Source organism: Moschus berezovskii, chromosome 25 (genome assembly GCF_049115385.1).
Source record: "Moschus berezovskii isolate FMDL1 chromosome 25, NW_MosBer_1.0, whole genome shotgun sequence".
NCBI classification, from domain to species: Eukaryota; Metazoa; Chordata; class Mammalia; order Artiodactyla; family Moschidae; genus Moschus; species Moschus berezovskii.
Window position 1 is genome coordinate 21638002 of NC_142484.1, and position 6361 is coordinate 21644362.

The window sequence follows — 6361 nt, forward strand, 5'->3', positions numbered from 1 at the left end:
ATATTCAGAGTACAACCTGTGAAATGCAGGGTTGGACAAAGCATAAGCAGGAACCAAGATTACCAGGAGAAATATCAATAATCTCAGAAACTCAGATGACACCACCCTTATGGCACCAAGTGAAGAGGAACTAAAGAGCCTCTTGATGAAAGTAAAAGAGAAGAGTGAAAAAACCGGCTTAAAACTCAACATTCAAGAAACTAAGACCATGGCATCTGGTTCCATCACTTCATGGCAAATAGATGGGGAAACAATGGAAACAGACAGACTTTACTTTCTTGGGCTACAAAATCACTGCAGATGATGACTGTCACCATGAAATTAAAAGACGCTTGCTCCTTGGAAGCAGTGCTATGACCAACCTAGACAGCATATTAAAAAGCAGAGACATTACTGCTGACAAAGGTCTGTCTAATCAAAGCTTTGGTTTTTCCAGTAGTCATGCATGGATGTGAGAGTTGGATTATAAGGATGGGGGAGGGAGGTGGGAGGGGGGTTCAGGATAAGGAACACATGAACACCCATGGCTGATTCATGTCAATGTATGGCAAAAACCATTAGAATATTGTAAAGTAATTAGCCTCCAATTAAAAGAAAGCAAGAAAGCTGGGCACTGAAGAATTGATGCTTTTGAACTGTGGTGTTGGAGAAGACTCTTGAGAATCCCTTGGACTGCAAGAAGATCTAACCAGTCAATCCTAAAGGAAGTCAGTCCTGAATATTCATTGGAAGGACTGATGCTGAAGCTGAAACTCCAATACTTTGGCCACCTGATGCAAAAAGCTGACTCCTTGGAAAAGACCCTGATGCTGGGAAAGATTGAAGGCAGAAGATTGAAGGAGAAGGGGACTACAGAGGATGAGATGGTCAAATGGCATCACCGACTCCTTGGACATGAGTTTGAGTAAACTCTGGGAGTTGGCAATGGACAGGGAAGCCTAGCATGCTGCAGTCCATGGGGTCACAAAGAGTCAGACATGGCTGAGTGACTGAACTGAACATGAGATGGCAACTGTATAAATTATGGGACAAAAGATCATTAACAACATGAAAGTGATATGACTCAGCAGGATTTTTGGCTTTCATGAACAGTTGTTTCATAAATATCTATAGCATTATTGGTATAAATAAAAGATAATGTTGTTTGTGCTGATTTTATAAATTTGTTTAAGTTATAATTTGAATTTCTTTAATGACTCTCTACTGTGTATCTCTGCAATAAATCTCCATTTTTCTTCATTTTTTTTGCTTTGACCCATACAGTTTGAAACATTTTGATTATTTTCATTATATTAAAGGAATAAAAGTGAAAATAGCATAGAAGATATCTAGAGGAGAGAAACACAGTCTTATAGGAAAGTGGTGAAGCTTTATATATAGAAGGGAATTCTCAGGGAGGCACTGAATCTACTCACAATCTTCTTGTGCAAAAGTACACTTATTTTGCTCTATCATTTATTATGTTTGGGACTGTGGCATATAAACAAATGAAATAGTCTCCCATTTCTTTTCAAAGGAAAATAATACTAGAATTTGTGCTGAAGGAATACAGCAAATAAAGCTATCCATTTTAACTACTGGACATGGTGCTTTACATTTCGTAAATCTTGATAACATGCATTGCTGTCATTTTCACAATAATCATAATAAGCATTGTTTTTTTTCCTAGATATACTATTATTAAAAATAAAACTAAGCTCCTTTAATATTCAAGATTTAAAATTTTTTATTATTGTATTTCTCCTTATATAATCATTGTAATGTATGTTCAAAGAAGTTGCCAGGAGGAGAATTTTGGAGGTGAATTATACAGAGAAGTATCAATAAATTTCCAAAAGTTTGAACAATAAATCTCACACACTGCATATCTCAGCAAACCAAATGACTTCTATGACATCATGCTATTGATTCTAATCATATATATTTTCCTCTTTCCAGAATTTTCTTCAGGACAAATCTGACATCCTTGTTTCGCAGACTGTAAATTAGAGGATTTATCATGGGAACAATGCAGGTATAAAACACAGAGGACACTTTCCCTTGATCCATGGAGTTCACAGACGATGGCTGCAGGTACGTGAATGCTGCAGATCCAAAGAAAACAGCAACAGCTGAGATGTGAGAGCTGCAGGTGCTGAAGGCTTTGGACCTGCCCTCAGGGGAGTGGATTTGGAGGATGCTGGAGAGGATGAAAATGTAGGATGTAAGGATGGTTAAGGCAGGAGTCAGGATGTTAAATGCACTCAAAACTAGAATCAATAATTCATTGATGAAGATGCTGGAACAGGATAGTTCCAAGAGTGGGAAGAGATCACAGAAATAATGGTTAATCACCTTGTTCTTGCAGAAAAAGAGTCTCAACATAAATCCTGTATGGATTGTGGATCCAATGATGGCCAAAATATAAACTCCTACTGTGAGGCAGAAGCAGATATGATAAGACATGATAACATTGTAAAGCAAAGGGTTGCAGATGGCAACATAGCGGTCATACGCCATTGCAGCCAACATGTGACACTCTGCAATAGCAAAAGTGCTGAAGAAGTAAAGTTGAGTCATGCATTCAGAGTAAGAAATGATGTTCTGCTTTGTCACAAAGTTGACCAGCATTTTGGGGGTAATGACAGTGGACTGACAGAAGTCAACAAAGGACAAATTGCTGAGGAAATAGTACATGGGAGTGTGCAGGTGAGAACTGAGCCTAATCAGTGTGATCATGCCCAGGTTCCCCACCACCGTGACCACATAGATTCCTAGGAAGAGGAGGAAAAGGGGCAGCTGGAGTCGTGGCTGTTCTGTGAGTCCAGCGAGGATGAATTCAGTCACTGAGGAGTGATTTCCAGGGTCCATTACTCTCTCCGTGGTTCTAAGTATAAAAAGAAAAGATGAGTGTATTTTGTGTTCCTGTGTGTGTATGTATGTACATGTGTATGCATGAGGGAGAAATCATTACTTTATCCCTCATCAGAGGAGATTCATAATGTGGGGATCTCATGAAAATTAATGATTCTGGTTGTACTAGAAGAGAAAGTAGAGACTTCAAGAAAATTATAATTAAGATATCAAATAATATTTTAAAAGAAGACACCAATTCTGGATTTTTAAAGTCAGTCAGAAGAAATGTTACTACTATTATTTCTGAGGAGTTTTTCTTTTCCTTTCATACCCGATGTGTCTATATTAATATAATGCATTCAAATGACCAGTATTTTAATTTCACTCAAAACGGTAGCCTCTCCTTTCTCCAGGGGATCTTCTCAACCCAGGGATCAAACCCAGGTCTCCTGCATTGCTGGTGGATTCTTTACCAGCTGAACCACAGGGAAGCCCTAGAATACTGAAGTGTGTAGCCTATCCCTTCTCTAGGGGATCTTCCTGACCCAGGGACTGAACCAGTGTCTCCTGTATTGCAGACAGATTATCAGCTGAGCTACCAGGGAAGCCCTATAATTTCAAAAGGACTGGGCAACTATCAGCTTTATTCCATCTGAGATCTGTTGCTTTAGTGGTCACCTTCTTCCAGCCTGGACCCAGGAGTTTAGAAACACAGCTGCTCAGCAGGCATCGTATTTACATCTTAACAGCTTTTCCAAGTCCCAGGAACCCTGCTCCTATTTCTAATTTGGATACTCTAAGGGAACATAATGTAATGGCATAAATTTAAGTCATATATTTCACCACTCTGACTCAGGGAGCAGTGCACTAAGAATGGTTTAGGCAATTTGAGCTTCATGGTTGAAATACTGGCAGTCACATAATTATTCATATTTCAAAATATAATAATGACTTTTGAAGACAAATAGTAAGGGTGGGATTTATGATTTAAAAAAAAATCATGTGTTTTGCATATGTTCTCCATAGAATTCAAAGATAGTGGGAATATGAATTAGTAGAACATATGCAAAATACAAGTAGAAATTTTAGTAAACATCAGTCAACATTTACATTAAATAGTGTTTTTTTATAAAGACCAATGTGTTACATTAACTAGCAACAGTTACATTAACTAGTTAGTGTATATAAATATTTTTTAATTAAATATTTTTATTTTATTTTTTTTATTGGAGGCTAATTACTTTACATTAATATATTGGTTGTTTTTGCCATACATTGACACGAATCCGCCCTGGGTGTACATGTGTTCCCCTTCTTGAACCCCCCTCCCACCTCCCTCCTCCCCATATCCTCCCTCCAGGTCATCCCCGTGCACCAGCCCCAAGGATCCTGTATCATGTGTTGAACCTGGACATATGGAATTTAGAAAGATGGTAACCTTAACCCTGTATACAAGACAGCAAAAGAGACAGGTGTATAGAACAGTCCTTTGGGACTCTGTGGGAGAGGGTGAAGGTGGGATGATTTGGGAGAATGGCATTGAAGCATGTATATTATCATAGTGTATATATTTTTAAGACCAATGTGTTTTTAGTTTAAATTTATGAAGAAGTTTTAGTTCAGTTCAGTCACACAGTCATGTCTGACTTTTTGTGACCCCATGGACTGCAGCATGCCAGGATCCCCTGTCCATCACCAACTCCTGGAGCTTACTCAAACTCATGTCCATCGAGTCGGTGATGCCAAGATTAGTAGGATCACAGAAAATGGAAACTCATATTCTTACTTAATGCTCAAGCAATAGTTGGATTAGTGTGCTCAATTTGAGGTACAATACTTTATGTGATAGGGAAAAACTAGACAGCTTCATAAAAATGATATAGAAATATGCATTTTAGAATGACTGAAATAGCTGAAGACATTTTTTAGCAGAGCAAAACTGCACATGGCACATAAAAGTCATCTCAATCTTAAATATATTGACTTATTTTAGAGGAATGTCTTTGTATGTCTTAAGAGATTAAAGTAAAACTAACTGCTTGCAACTGTAGGGAGAAATATTTGGTTTCACGACAAAGGTTTAACATTCCAATCATCAGACAGACCATGATCTTATAGTCAAAATGTTTGTGGTTGTCCTGAATGGTCAATTGCATGGGAAATATTGTTGAAAGATACAAGCACTTGGTTGAATTCAATTACATTCAACATTTATTCCAGTTCCCAAATTTCATGATTTCATAATTCTTATTGGTTATGATACTAAATTACACAGTAGTGAACTGAAAATTTAATTCAACGTCATACTTGCTGTCTGACTTGGGGATAATCCTTTCTACTCTTCAACTCTCTGAAAAACAAAAATTTAAATATCTGCTTTGTTTGAAAACTAAATTAAATGTTGCTTACTTGTTTCTTTTTTTCTGATGAGCCAACGGATGTTGGCAATTTGATCGCTGGTTCCTCTCCCTGTTCTAAATGCAGCTTGAACATCTGGAATTTCATGGTTCACGTTCTGTTGAAGCCTGGCTTGGAGAATTTTTAGCATTACTTTGCTAGCATGAGATGAGTGCAATATTGTGGTAGTTTGAGCATTCATTGGCATTGCCTTTCTTTGGGATTGGAATGAAAGCTGACCATTTCCAGTCCAGTGGCCAGTGCTCAGTTATCCAAACTTGCTGGCATATTGAGTGCAGCACTTTCATAGCATCATCTTTTAGGATTTGAAAGAGCTCGGCTGGAATTCCATCACTTTCCCTAGCTTTCTTCATAGTGATGCTTCCTAAGGCCCACTTGACTTCATATTCCAGGATGTCTGGCTTTAGGTGAGTGATCACACCATCGAGGCTATCTGGGTCATGAAGATCTTTTTTGTAGAGTTCTTCTGTGTATTCTTGCCACCTGTTCTTAATATCTTCTGCTTCTGTTAGGTTCATACCATTTTTGTCCTTTATTGTGCCCATCTTTGCATGAAATGTTCCGTTGGTATCTTTAATTTTCTTAAAGAGATTTCCAGTCTTTCCCATTCCATTGTTTTTCTCTATTTCTTTGCATTGATCACTGAGGAAGGCTTTCTTATCTTTCCTTGCTATACTTTGGAACTCTTCATTCAAATGGGTATGTCATTCCTTTTCTCCTTTGCCTTTCGCTTCTTTTCTTTTCTCAGCTATTTGTAAAGCCTTCTCAGAGAATCATTTTGCCTTTTTAAATTTCTTTTTCTTGGGGATGGTCTTGATCACTGCCTCCTGTACAATGTCACAAACCTCTGTTCATAGTTTTTCAGGCACTCTATCAGATCTAATCCCTTGAACCTATTTGTCACTTCCGCTGTATAATCGTAAGGGATTTAATATAGGTCATACCTGAATGGTCTAGTGGTTTTCTCTACTTTCTTTAATTTAAGTCAGAACTTGGCAATAAGGAGTTCAAACTCAGTGCACCAGCCCCGAGCATCCTGTATCATGCGTCGAACCTGGACTGGGATGAACCAGAGGGATGGGATGGGGAGGGAGGTGGGAGGGGGGTT

At 38.2% G+C, this 6361-nt stretch overlaps 1 pseudogene; it reads right to left on the bottom strand.

Moving 5' to 3' along the window:
• Nucleotides 1-1910: 1910 nt before the first annotated feature.
• On the bottom strand, nt 1911-2850 carry LOC129548511 (olfactory receptor 8G3-like; annotated as a pseudogene).
• Nucleotides 2851-6361: the final 3511 nt, after the last annotated feature.